Source organism: Oratosquilla oratoria, chromosome 8, assembly GCF_046742065.1.
Source record: "Oratosquilla oratoria isolate Oo_2021 chromosome 8, ASM4674206v1, whole genome shotgun sequence".
NCBI lineage: Eukaryota > Metazoa > Arthropoda > Malacostraca > Stomatopoda > Squillidae > Oratosquilla > Oratosquilla oratoria.
Genome location: NC_134784.1, coordinates 35,659,638 through 35,672,137, shown reverse-complemented (window position 1 = coordinate 35,672,137; position 12,500 = coordinate 35,659,638).

Sequence of the window (12,500 nt, the reverse complement as noted above, 5' to 3'; positions counted from 1 at the left end):
TGAAGTCGAACGACTGCAAGGAGTGGGCCGGTAGACCAAAAGTATAAAGGGACGAGGAAAATATCATAGATCAAACTAATACGAAAAGGGTGGGGAAAGATACAGGAAAGGGGAAAATATCAATAAAGAATATGAACAAAAAAAAAAGACATACGTTACGGTGTTTACATATATAAATTTTTATTACAGTCATCCCTGCGCCGTTTTCCTTTGTTTTGGATGGTAAATCTTTCATTTTGTTATTCCGTAAAAACACACAAAGTTTTATATTGTTATATAAGATTACGCATGGTTGTTCATATATATTCTGTTATGAATAATAACAAAAATATGGTGAAGCGTTATCCAATGTATAAAGGAAGTAAATATGTAATTGGATAGAGAAAACCATTGTATGATTGTATGATTGATGTCGCTGTCCAATAGCGAACTATTCACACACACACACACACACACACACACACACACACACACACACACACACACACACACACACACACACACACACACACACACACACACACACACACACACACACACACACACACACACACACACACACACTTTCAACGAACGGACGGCTTGACGAACGCTCTGAAGAAAAGTGCAGATTGAGGATACCAACGCAAAGAGAAGTGCCTTTTTGTATTTGCAGGGGGGGAATTGCTCGTGAGGTAGTGGGAAAGTAAGGAAAGAGGAGAGGGGGAGGGATTACTGGGGAAATGGAAGGTAATGAGGAGGTGGAGGAAATGGCCCTGACGGGCCGCCGAAAGGTAGACAAACGACCCCAAGACGAGTTAGATGATGACATGTCTAATAGGAATGTGAAGATTAGAGGTATAGATAGGAGCAATATAGCAGAAAGTGATGAGAATATTTTCAAGGGATTTAAAGAGAGTGGGGGGGACTCAAACCGACTGACAAGACTAGAGATGAAGGTTGATAAGGTGATCGAGGACTTGGAGAGTAGGTTAGGTCATATGAACACCATTTTAAAAAGGGTTGAAAGATTGGAAGAACTGGAAAAGGCGAATAAAAACTTAACTGATGAAATAGAAGAACTAAAAAGACAGTTAAGAGAGGTAAAGGGGGAGAATGAGGAATTGAAGAAGAATAGTAAAGAAAACAGAGAAACAATAGCTAAAGAAAGTAAAAATTGGAAGCAAACCCAAGAAGGAAATAAGATTTCATTCACTGACATAGTCAAACAGCAATTGAAAGAACATACTGAAGACTCAGTTATTAAAGTGATGAGACAAAAGGAGAATATAGTAAGGGATTTAGCAGACAAGAAGAAATGTATAATTATATTAGGAATGGAAGAGAAACACAACACAGATAGAACCACAAGAATCAAAGAGGAAAATGAAAAAGTAAGCCAATTACTAGAATCAGTTCAGGAAGATGAGCCAGGAATTATGAAACAAATCGAAGAGAAATTTAGACTCGGAAAGTATAGCACAGACAAGACCAGACCAATTAAGATTAAATTCAAGTCACAAACAACGGCAGAGAATATCTTATCCAAAACAGGGAAACTAGCAACAAGTGAACAACACAAAAAGATATGGATAAAAAGAGAAATGAATAAAGAGGAAAGAGAGGAAGAAAAGCAGAAAAGACTGGAAGCTAAGACAAAAAACGAGAACAGAACGGAGTCAGAGAAAGAGAGATTCTATTGGAGAGTAGTGAACATGAAACTAAGGAAGTTCGACATACAAAAGAAAAACATAAGGGAAACAGAGAACACAATGGAAGTGGCAGAAAACTAAGAGTGTCTTACACAAATATAGATGGATTAATAACAGGATTGAATGAGCTGAATGATTATTTGAAAGAAAAAGAACCGGACATAATGGGAATTGTAGAAACAAAATTAAAAGGCCCACTACCACCCAACAGTGTAGGACATGATGCATACAATTATTGGATTAGAAACAGAGAGAAAAAGCAAGGGGGTGGAGTTATGTTCCTGACTAAGAAGGATATAAACGTGAAAGGTGTCATATATGGAAAGAATACAGTAGAGATGATTATGATAGAAGTGGAAGACAGAGATAAGAAGAGCAGAAAATTTGTGATCAATTATGTGCCTCCGAAAACAGCCTCATGGGAGGAGAGTGAATATAAAAGTATGTTAGAGGACACAAAGATAGCATTAACTAAAATAATGGAAGACGGAGGAAGAATAGTTATGATGGGCGACTTTAATTGCAAAGAAATCTGCTGGGAAGAAATGACAGCAAAGAGTGGTGATGACTCATGGGGAAATGCTCTACTTGAGATGATTACTGACCATTCAATGACACAATGGATACAAGAGAACACTAGGTATAGAAATGAAGAAGAACCATCGAGGCTAGACTTAATAATTACATCTGAACCTAGAATAGTGGACAAGATTGAATATAAAACACCAATAGGTAAAAGTGACCACATATTGATTGAACTGGAACTTAATGAAGAAAAATATATGAAAAGAAATGAACAATATAGAAAAGGAAGAATGATGTATGAAAAAACAAACTTTGATAAAATAAGAGAATTCTTCCAACAAGAAAACTGGGAAGAAATATACAAAGAAGAAACATCAGTGGAAGAGAAATGGAATATTTTGACAAAAATTTACAAAAAAGGAGTGGAAAAGTATGTCCCAAGACAAAAACAAGAAAAAGAATATGTAAAATGCTGGTACAACAAAAGTTGTAGGGAGTTAAAAGACAAAAGAGACAAAGCCTGGACCGGATGGAAAAAAGACAGAAGACCTGAAAAATGGAAAATATATACTGATTATAGAAATGAATATGTACAAAAGTGCAGAGAGAAAAAAAAAAATGAAAAAGATGTTATAGAAAAGTGTAAAGATCAACCAAAACTATTCTACAGATTTGTAAACAATAAACTGAAAAACAAACAAGACTTGGAGAAATTAAGACAAGGAGGAGTTGAATACACTGAGGAAATGGAAATGGCAGAAATTATGAACAAACATTTTAAATCAGTGTTTACGAGGGAAAATATACAACCTGAAGAGATTGAGTGGAAGGAAAAAGTCCCTATGGAAGAAATAGAAGTAACGAAGAATGAAATATTGACACACTTGGGTAATTTTGATGTCAGAAAATCGCATGGGCCAGATGAAATAGCAAACTGGATTCTGAAAGAATGTAGGAATGAACTGGCAGACAAAATACATAGCATAATAAGCAGTTCCTTAAAAGAAGGAAAAGTTCCAGAAGATTGGAAAAAAGCAAATATAGTACCTATATATAAAGGAGGAAATAAAGAAGAACCTACCAACTATAGACCAGTCTCTCTAACAAGTACAATAGCAAAAATATGTGAAAGAATTATCAAAAGTAGATGGGTAAAATACTTGGAAAAAAACAACGTACTAAATCCAAGGCAATTTGGATTCAGACAAGGACGATCATGCGTCACCAATTTAATATGTTTCTATTCAAGGCTAATAGATATAATACAAGAAAGAGATGGATGGGCTGATTGTGCATTTCTAGACCTAAAAAAAGCTTTTGACAAAGTACCACATAAGAAGTTGCTTAAGAAATTAGAATATGAAGGAGGAATACAAGGTAAATTGCTAAATTGGATGGAAGACTTTTTGCAAGAAAGGAAAATGAGAGTAGTGATAAGAGATCAGCACTCAAAATGGAATGAAGTAATAAGCGGTGTCCCGCAGGGAACAGTTCTGGCCCCAATAATGTTTGCTATATATATTAATGATATGGATGAAGGAATTGAAAGCTATATGAGCTTCTTTGCAGATGATGCAAAATTACTGAAAAGAGTGAAAACTGAAGAAGATTGTGAAGCACTACAGAGAGATCTAAATAAAGTACAAGAATGGAGTAGGAAGTGGGAGATGGAGTTCAATACAAAAAAGTGTAGTATAATGGAATTTGGAAAAAGCAAAAACAGAATAACAGGATCATATAATTTGGGAGAAGAAGGAATAAAAAGAGTAGAAAATGAGAGGGACCTGGGAGTCATTGTTATGAATAATATGTCACCTGAGAAACATATAAATAAGATTTTTGGAGAAACTTATAATTTAATAAGAACAATCAAAGTGGCATTTACATACCTGGATGAAGAAATGGTGAGGAAAATCCTAATCACCCTGATAAGACCAAGATTGGAATATGCAGCAACGATATGGTCACCAAGTACAAAAAAATGTATAAAAAAACTTGAAAGAATACAAAGAGCAATTACTAAACTGGCACCAACACTCTCAAAACTATCATATGAAGAGAGACTACAAAAACTTAAACTACAGACACTAGAGCAAAGAAGAGAGAGAGGAGATTTGATAGCTATTTACAGAATCATGAAAGGCATAGAAATTACTGATAGAGAGAATCTGATAAAATGGGATGACAGAAATACAAGAGGACACGGAAAGAAAATAAAAAAAGACAACTATAGAAGAGATTTGAAAAAGAACAGCTTTCCTCACAGAGCAATAGACAGTTGGAACAAGTTAGATGAGAAAGTGGTGTGTGCAAAAACAATACATGAATTTAAAAATAGTTTAGATAAAATGAGATATGAAGACGGGACCTCACGAGCATAGCTCCCCTTCCCGTAAAATACAACTAGGTAAATACAACTAGGTAAATACACACACACACACACACACACACACACACACACACACACACACACACACACACACACACACACACACACACAGTTGGTAGAGCGCTGGAATGGGAAGCAGAAATGCTCCTAATACCCAGTTCGAATCCTGCCCAGGGCCGAAATTATTTCGGTATCGCTGTGCCTCGGGTCGTACTCTGACTCTCGTGGGCGGGGAGTTGGGTGTGTGTGTGTGTGTGTGTGTGCAAGGTCATAGCATTACCCATAGATCGGACCTACGAGCTCTGAGCTCTCTTCCAGGAGGGAAATAGCTGTCGATCACGAGTCCAACACGTGATCCAAAGACCAAGTGAATACACACACTTTCATCGAACGGACGGCTTGAAGAACGTTCTGAAGAAAAGTGCAGATTGTGGATCCCAACGCAAAGAGAAGTGCCTTTTTGTATTTACAGGGTGGGGGAAATTGCTCGTGGGGTAGTGGGAAAGTAAGGAAAGAGGAGAAGGGGAGGGATTGCTGGGGAAATGGAAGGTAATGAGGAAGTAGAGGACTTGGCCCTAACAGACCGCCGAAAAGTAAACAAGCGACCGCAAGACGAGCTGGAGGACGACGAAATGTCTAATAAGAATGTAAAGATTAGAAGTATAGATAGGAACAATACAGTAGAAAGTGATGAGAATATTTTCAAGGGATTTAAAGAGAGTGGGGGGGACACAACCCCCCCCCCCGACTGACAAGACTAGAGGAGAAGGTTGATAAGGTGATCGAGGACTTGGAGTGTAGGTTAGGTCATATGAACACCATTTTACAAAGGGTTGAAAGATTGGAAGAACTAGAAAAGGCGAATAAAAACTTAACTGATGAAATAGAAGACCTAGAAAGACAGTTAAGAGAAGTAAAGGTGGAGAATGAGGAATTGAAGAAGAATAGTAAAGAAAACAGAGAGACAATAGCTAAAGAAACTAAAAAATGGAAGAAAACCCAAGAAGGAAATAAGGTTTCATTCACTGACATAGTCAAACAGCAATTGAAAGAACATACTGAAGACTCAGTTATTAAAGTGATGAGACAAAAGGAGAATATAGTAAGAGATTTAGCTGACAAGAAGAAATGTATAATTATATTAGGAATGGAAGAGAAACACAACACAGATAGAACCACAAGAATCAAAGAGGAAAATGAAAAAGTAAGCCAATTACTAGAATCAGTTCAGGAAGATGAACCAGAAATTATGAAACAAATCGAAGAGAAATTTAGACTCGGAAAGTATAGCACAGACAAGACCAGACCAATTAAGATTAAATTCAAGTCACAAACAACGGCAGAGAATATCTTATCCAAAACAGGGAAACTAGCAACAAGTGAACAATATAAAAATATATGGATAAAAAGAGAAATGAATAAAGAGGAAAGAGAGGAAGAAAAGCAGAAAAGACTGGAAGCTAAGGCAAAAAACGAGAGCAGAACGGAGTCAGAGAAAGAGAGATTCTATTGGAGAGTAGTGAACATGAAACTAAGGAAGTTCGACATACAAAAGAAAAACATAAGGGAAACAGAGAACACAATGGAAGTGGCAGAAAACTAAGAGTGTCTTACACAAATATAGATGGATTAATAACAGGATTGAATGAGCTGAATGATTATTTGAAGGAAAAAGAACCGGACATAATGGGAATTGTAGAAACAAAATTAAAAGGCCCACTACCACCCAACAGTGTAGGACATGATGCATACAATTATTGGATTAGAAACAGAGAGAAAAAGCAAGGGGGTGGAGTTATATTCCTGACTAAGAAGGATATAAACGTGAAAGGTGTCATATATGGAAAGAATACAGTAGAGATGATTATGATAGAAGTGGAAGACATAGATAAGAAGAGCAGAAAATTTGTGATAAATTATGTGCCTCCGAAAACAGCCTCATGGGAGGAGAGTGAACATAAAAGTATGTTAGAGGACACAAAGATAACATTAAATAAAATAATGGAAGATGGAGGAAGAATAGTTATGATGGGCGACTTTAATTGCAAAGACATCTGCTGGGAAGAAATGACAGTAAAGGGTGGAGACGACTCATGGGGAAACGCTCTACTTGAGATGATTATTGACCACACAATGACACAATGGATACAGGAGAACACTAGGTATAGAAATGAAGAAGAACCATCGAGACTAGACTTATTAATTACATCTGAACCTAGAATAGTAGACAAGATTGAATATAAAACACCAATAGGTAAAAGTGACCACATATTGATTGAACTGGAACTTAATGAAGAAAAATATATGAAAAGAAATGAGCAATATAGAAAAGGAAGAATGATGTATGAAAAAACAAACTTTGATAAAATAAGAGAATTCTTTCAACAAGAAAACTGGGAAGAAATTTACAAAGAAGAAACATCAGTGGAAAAGAAATGGAATATTTTGACAAAAATTTACAAAAAAGGAGTGGAAAAGTATGTCCCAAGACAAAAACAAGAAAAAGAATATGTAAAATGCTGGTACAACAAAAGTTGTAGGGAGTTAAAAGACAAAAGAGACAAAGCCTGGACCAGATGGAAAAAAGACAGAAGACCTGAAAAATGGAAAATATATACCAGTTATAGAAATGAATATGTACAAACGTGCAGAGAGGAAAAGAGAAAATATGAAAAAGACGTCATAGAAAAATGTAAAGATCAACCAAAACTATTCTACAGATTTGTAAACAATAAACTGAAAAACAAACAGGACTTGGAGAAATTAAGACAAGGGGGAGTTGAATACACTGAGGAAATGGAAATGGCGGAAATTATGAACAAACATTTTAAATCAGTGTTTACAAGGGAGAACATACAACCTGAAGAGATCGAATAGAAAGAGAAAGTCCCCCCTATAGAAAAAATAGAAGTATCAAAGAATGAAATATTGATACACTTGAGTAATCTTGATGTCAGAAAATAGCATGGACCAGATGCAATAGCAAACTGGATTCTGAAAGAATGCAGGAATGAACTGGCAGACAAAATACATAGCATAATAAGCAGTTCCTTGAAAGAAGGAAAAGTTCCAGAAGATTGGAAAAAAGCAAATATAGTACCTATATATAAAGGAGGAAATAAAGAAGAACCTACCAACTATAGACCAGTCTCTCTAACAAGTACAATAGCAAAAATTTGTGAAAGAATGATCAAAAATAGATGGGTAAAATACTTGGAAAAAAACAACGTACTAAATCCAAGGCAATTTGGATTCAGACAAGGACGATCATGCGTCACCAATTTAATATGTTTCTATTCAAGGCTAATAGATATAATACAAGAAAGAGATGGATGGGCTGATTGTGCATTTCTAGACCTAAAAAAAGCGTTTGACAAAGTACCACATAAGAAGTTGCTTAAGAAACTAGAATCTGAAGGAGGAATACAAGGTAAATTACTAAATTGGATGGAAGACTTTTTGCAAGAAAGAAAAATGAGAGTAGTGATAAGAAACCAGCACTCAAAATGGAATGAAGTAATAAGCGGTGTCCCGCAGGGAACAGTCCTGGCCCCAATAATGTTTGCTATATATATTAATGATATGGATGAAGGAATTGAAAGCTATATGAGCTTCTTTGCAGACGATGCAAAACTACTGAAATGAGTGAAAACTGAAGAAGATTGTGAATCACTACAGAGTGATCTAAATAAAGTACAGGAATGGAGTAGGAAGTGGGAGATGGAGTTCAATACAAAAAAGTGTAGTATAATGGGATTTGGAAAAAGCAAAAACAGAATAACAGGATCATATAATTTGGGAGAAGAAGGAATAAAAAAAGTAGAAAATGAGAAGGACCTGGGAGTCATTGTTATGAATAATATGTCACCTGAAAAACATATAAATAAGATTTTTGGAGAAACTTATAATTTAATAAGAACAATCAAAGTGGCATTTACATACCTGGATGAAGAAATGGTGAGGAAAATCCTAATCACCCTGATAAGACCAAGATTAGAATATGCAGCAACAATATGGTCACCAAGTACAAAAAAATGTATAAAAAAAACTTGAAAGAATACAAAGAGCAATTACAAAACTGGCACCAACACTCTCAAAACTATCATATGAAGAGAGACTACAAAAACTTGAACTACAGACACTAGAGCAAAGAAGAGAGAGAGGAGATTTGATAACTATTTACAGAATCATGAAAGGCATAGAAATTACTGATAGAGAGAATCTGATAAAATGGGATGACAGAAATACAAGAGGACACGGAAAGAAAATAAAAAAAGACAGCTATAGAAGAGATTTGAAAAAGAACAGCTTTCCACACAGAGTAATAGACAGTTGGAACAAGTTAGATGAGAAAGTGGTGTGTGCAAAAACAATACATGAATTTAAAAATTGTTTAGATAAAATGAGAAATGAAGACAGGACCTCACGAGCATAGCTCCCCTTCCCGTAAAATACAACTAGGTAAATACAACTAGGTAAATACACACACATACACACACACACACACACACACACACACACACACACACACACACACACACACTTCAACGAACGGACGGCATAGAAGACGTTCTGAAGAAAATTGAAGTTTCGTGGATCCCAAAGCAAAGAGAAGTGCCTATTGAATTTGCAGGGTGGGGGGGGGGGAATTGCTCGTGAGATAGTGGGAAAGTAGGGAAAGAGGAGAAGGGGAGGGATTGCTGGGGGAAATGGAAGGAAATGAGGAAGGAGAAGACTTGGCCCAGGCAGACAGGCGAAAGGTAAACAAACGACCCCCGACCAGCTGAGTGACGATGAAATGTCTAATAAAAATGTAAAGATTAGAAGTATAGATAAGAGCAATACAGTAGAAAGTGATGAGAATATTTTCCAGGGATTTAAAGAGGGTGGGGGGACACAACCCCCCCGGCCCCCCGACTGACAAGACTAGAAGAGAAGGTCGATAAGATGATCGAGAACTTGGAGCGTAGGTTCGGTCATGTTAACAACATTGTACAGAGGGTTGAAAAATTGGAAGAACTAGAGAAGGCGAACAAAAACTTAACTAAAGAAATAGAAGACCTAAAAAGACAGTTAAAAGAAGTAAAAAGGGAGAATGAAGAGTTAAAGATGAATAATAAAGAAAACAGAGAGGGATGGAAGGCAATTCAAGAAAACAGTAAAGATGCATTTACTGACATAATTAAACAGCAAATGAGAGAACAAACTGAAGACTCAGTTATTAAAGTGATGAGACAGAAGGAGAATATAGTAAGAGACTTAGCTGATAAAAAGAAATGTATAATTATATTAGGAATGGAAGAGAAACATAACCCAGATAGAACCTCAAGAACCAATGAGGAAAATGAAAAAGTAAGCAGTTTACTAAAATTAGTTCAGGAAGATGAACCAGAAATTATGAAGGAAATTGAGGAATAATTCAGGCTCGGAAAGTATAGTACAGATAAGACCAGACCAATTAAGATTAAATTCAAGTCACAAACGACGGCAGAGAATATCTTATCCAAAACAGGGAAACTAGCAACAAGTGAACAATATAAAAAGGTATGGATAAAAAGGGAAATGAATAAAGAGGAAAGAGAGGAAGAAAAGCAGAAAAGACTTGAAGCTAAGAAAAAAAAAAACGAGAGCAGAACGGAGTCAGAGAAAGAGAGATTCTATTGGAGAGTAGTGAATATGAAACTAAGGCAGTTCGACATACAAGAGAAAAACAAAAGTAAACAGAGAACACAATGGAAGTGACAGAAAACTAAGAGTGTCTTACACAAATATAGATGGATTAATAACAGGATTGAATGAGCTGAATGATTATTTGAAAGAAAAAGAACCAGACATAATGGGAATTGTAGAAACAAAATTAAAAGGCCCACTACCACCCAACAGTGTAGGACATAATGCATATAATTATTGGATTAAAAACAGAGAGAAAAAGCAAGGGGGTGGAGTTATGTTCCTGACTAAGAAGGATATAAACGTGAAAGGTGTCATATATGGAAAGAATACAGTAGAGATGATTATGATAGAAGTGGAAGACAGAGATAAGAAGAGCAGAAAATTTGTGATAAATTATGTGCCTCCGAAAACAGCCTCATGGGAGGAGAGTGAACATAAAAGTATGTTAGAGGACACAAAGATAACATTAAATAAAATAATGGAAGATGGAGGAAGAATAGTTATGATGGGCGACTTTAATTGCAAAGAAATCTGCTGGGAAGAAATGACAGTAAAGGGTGGAGACGGCTCATGGGGAAACGCTCTACTTGAGATGATTACTGACCATACAATGACACAATGGATACAGGAGAACACTAGGTATACAAATGAAGAAGAACCATCGAGACTAGACTTAATAATTACATCTGAACCTAGAATAGTGGACAAGATTGATTATAAAACACCAATAAGTAAAAGTGACCACATATTGATTGAACTGGAACTTAATGAAGAAAAATATAGGAAAAGAAATGAGCAATATAGAAAAGGAAGAATGATGTATGAAAAAACAAATTTTGATAAAATAAGAGAATTCTTTCAACAAGAAAACTGGGAAGAAATTTACAAAGAAGAAACAACAGTGGAAGAGAAATGGAATATTTTGACAAAAATTTACAAAAAAGGAGTGGAAAAGTATGTCCCAAGACAAAAACAAGAAAAAGAATATGTAAAATGCTGGTACAACAAAATTTGTAGGGAGTTAAAAGACAAAAGAGACAAAGCCTGGACCAGATGGAAAAAAGACAGAAGACCTGAAAAATGGAAAATATATACCGGTTATAGAAATGAATATGTACAAACGTGCAGAGAGGAAAAGAGAAAATATGAAAAAGATGTCATAGAAAAGTGTAAAGATCAACCAAAACTATTCTACAGATTTGTAAACAATAAACTGAAAAACAAACAGGACTTGGAGAAATTAAGACAAGGGGGAGTTGAATACACTGAGGAAATGGAAATGGCGGAAATTATGAACAAACATTTTAAATCAGTGTTTACAAGGGAGAACATACAACCTGAAGAGATTGAATGGAAAGAGAAAGTCCCCCCTATGGAAGAAATAGAAGTAACAAAGAATGAAATATTGACACACTTGAGTAATCTTGATGTCAGAAAATCGCATGGACCAGATGCAATAGCAAACTGGATTCTGAAAGAATGCAGGAATGAACTGGCAGACAAAATACATAGCATAATAAACAGTTCCTTGAAAGAAGGAAAAGTTCCAGAAGATTGGAAAAAAGCAAATATAGTACCTATATATAAAGGAGGAAATAAAGAAGAACCTACAAACTATAGACCAGTCTCTCTAACAAGTACAATAGCAAAAATTTGTGAAAGAATTGTCAAAAGTAGATGGGTAAAATATTTAGAAAAAAACAAAGTGTTAAATCCAAGGCAATTTGGATTCAGACAAGGACGATCATGCGTCACCAATTTAATATGTTTCTATTCAAGGCTAATAGATATAATACAAGAAAGAGATGGATGGGCGGACTGTGCATTTCTAGACCTAAAGAAAGCGTTTGACAAAGTACCACATAAGAAGTTGCTTAAGAAATTAGAAACTGAAGGAGGAATACAGGGAAAACTACTAAATTGGATGGAAGACTTTTTGCAAGAAAGAAAAATGAGAGTAGTGATAAGAGACAAACACTCAAAATGGGATAAAGTAATAAGCGGTGTTCCGCAGGGAACAGTACTGGCCCCAATAATGTTTGCTATATATATTAATGATATGGATGAAGGAATTGAAAGCTATATGAGCTTCTTTGCAGATGATGCAAAACTACTAAAAAGAGTGAAAACAGAAGAAGATTGTGAATCACTACAGAGAGATCTATATAAAGTACAGGAATGGAGTAGGAAGTGGGAGATGGAGTTCAATACAAAAAAAATGT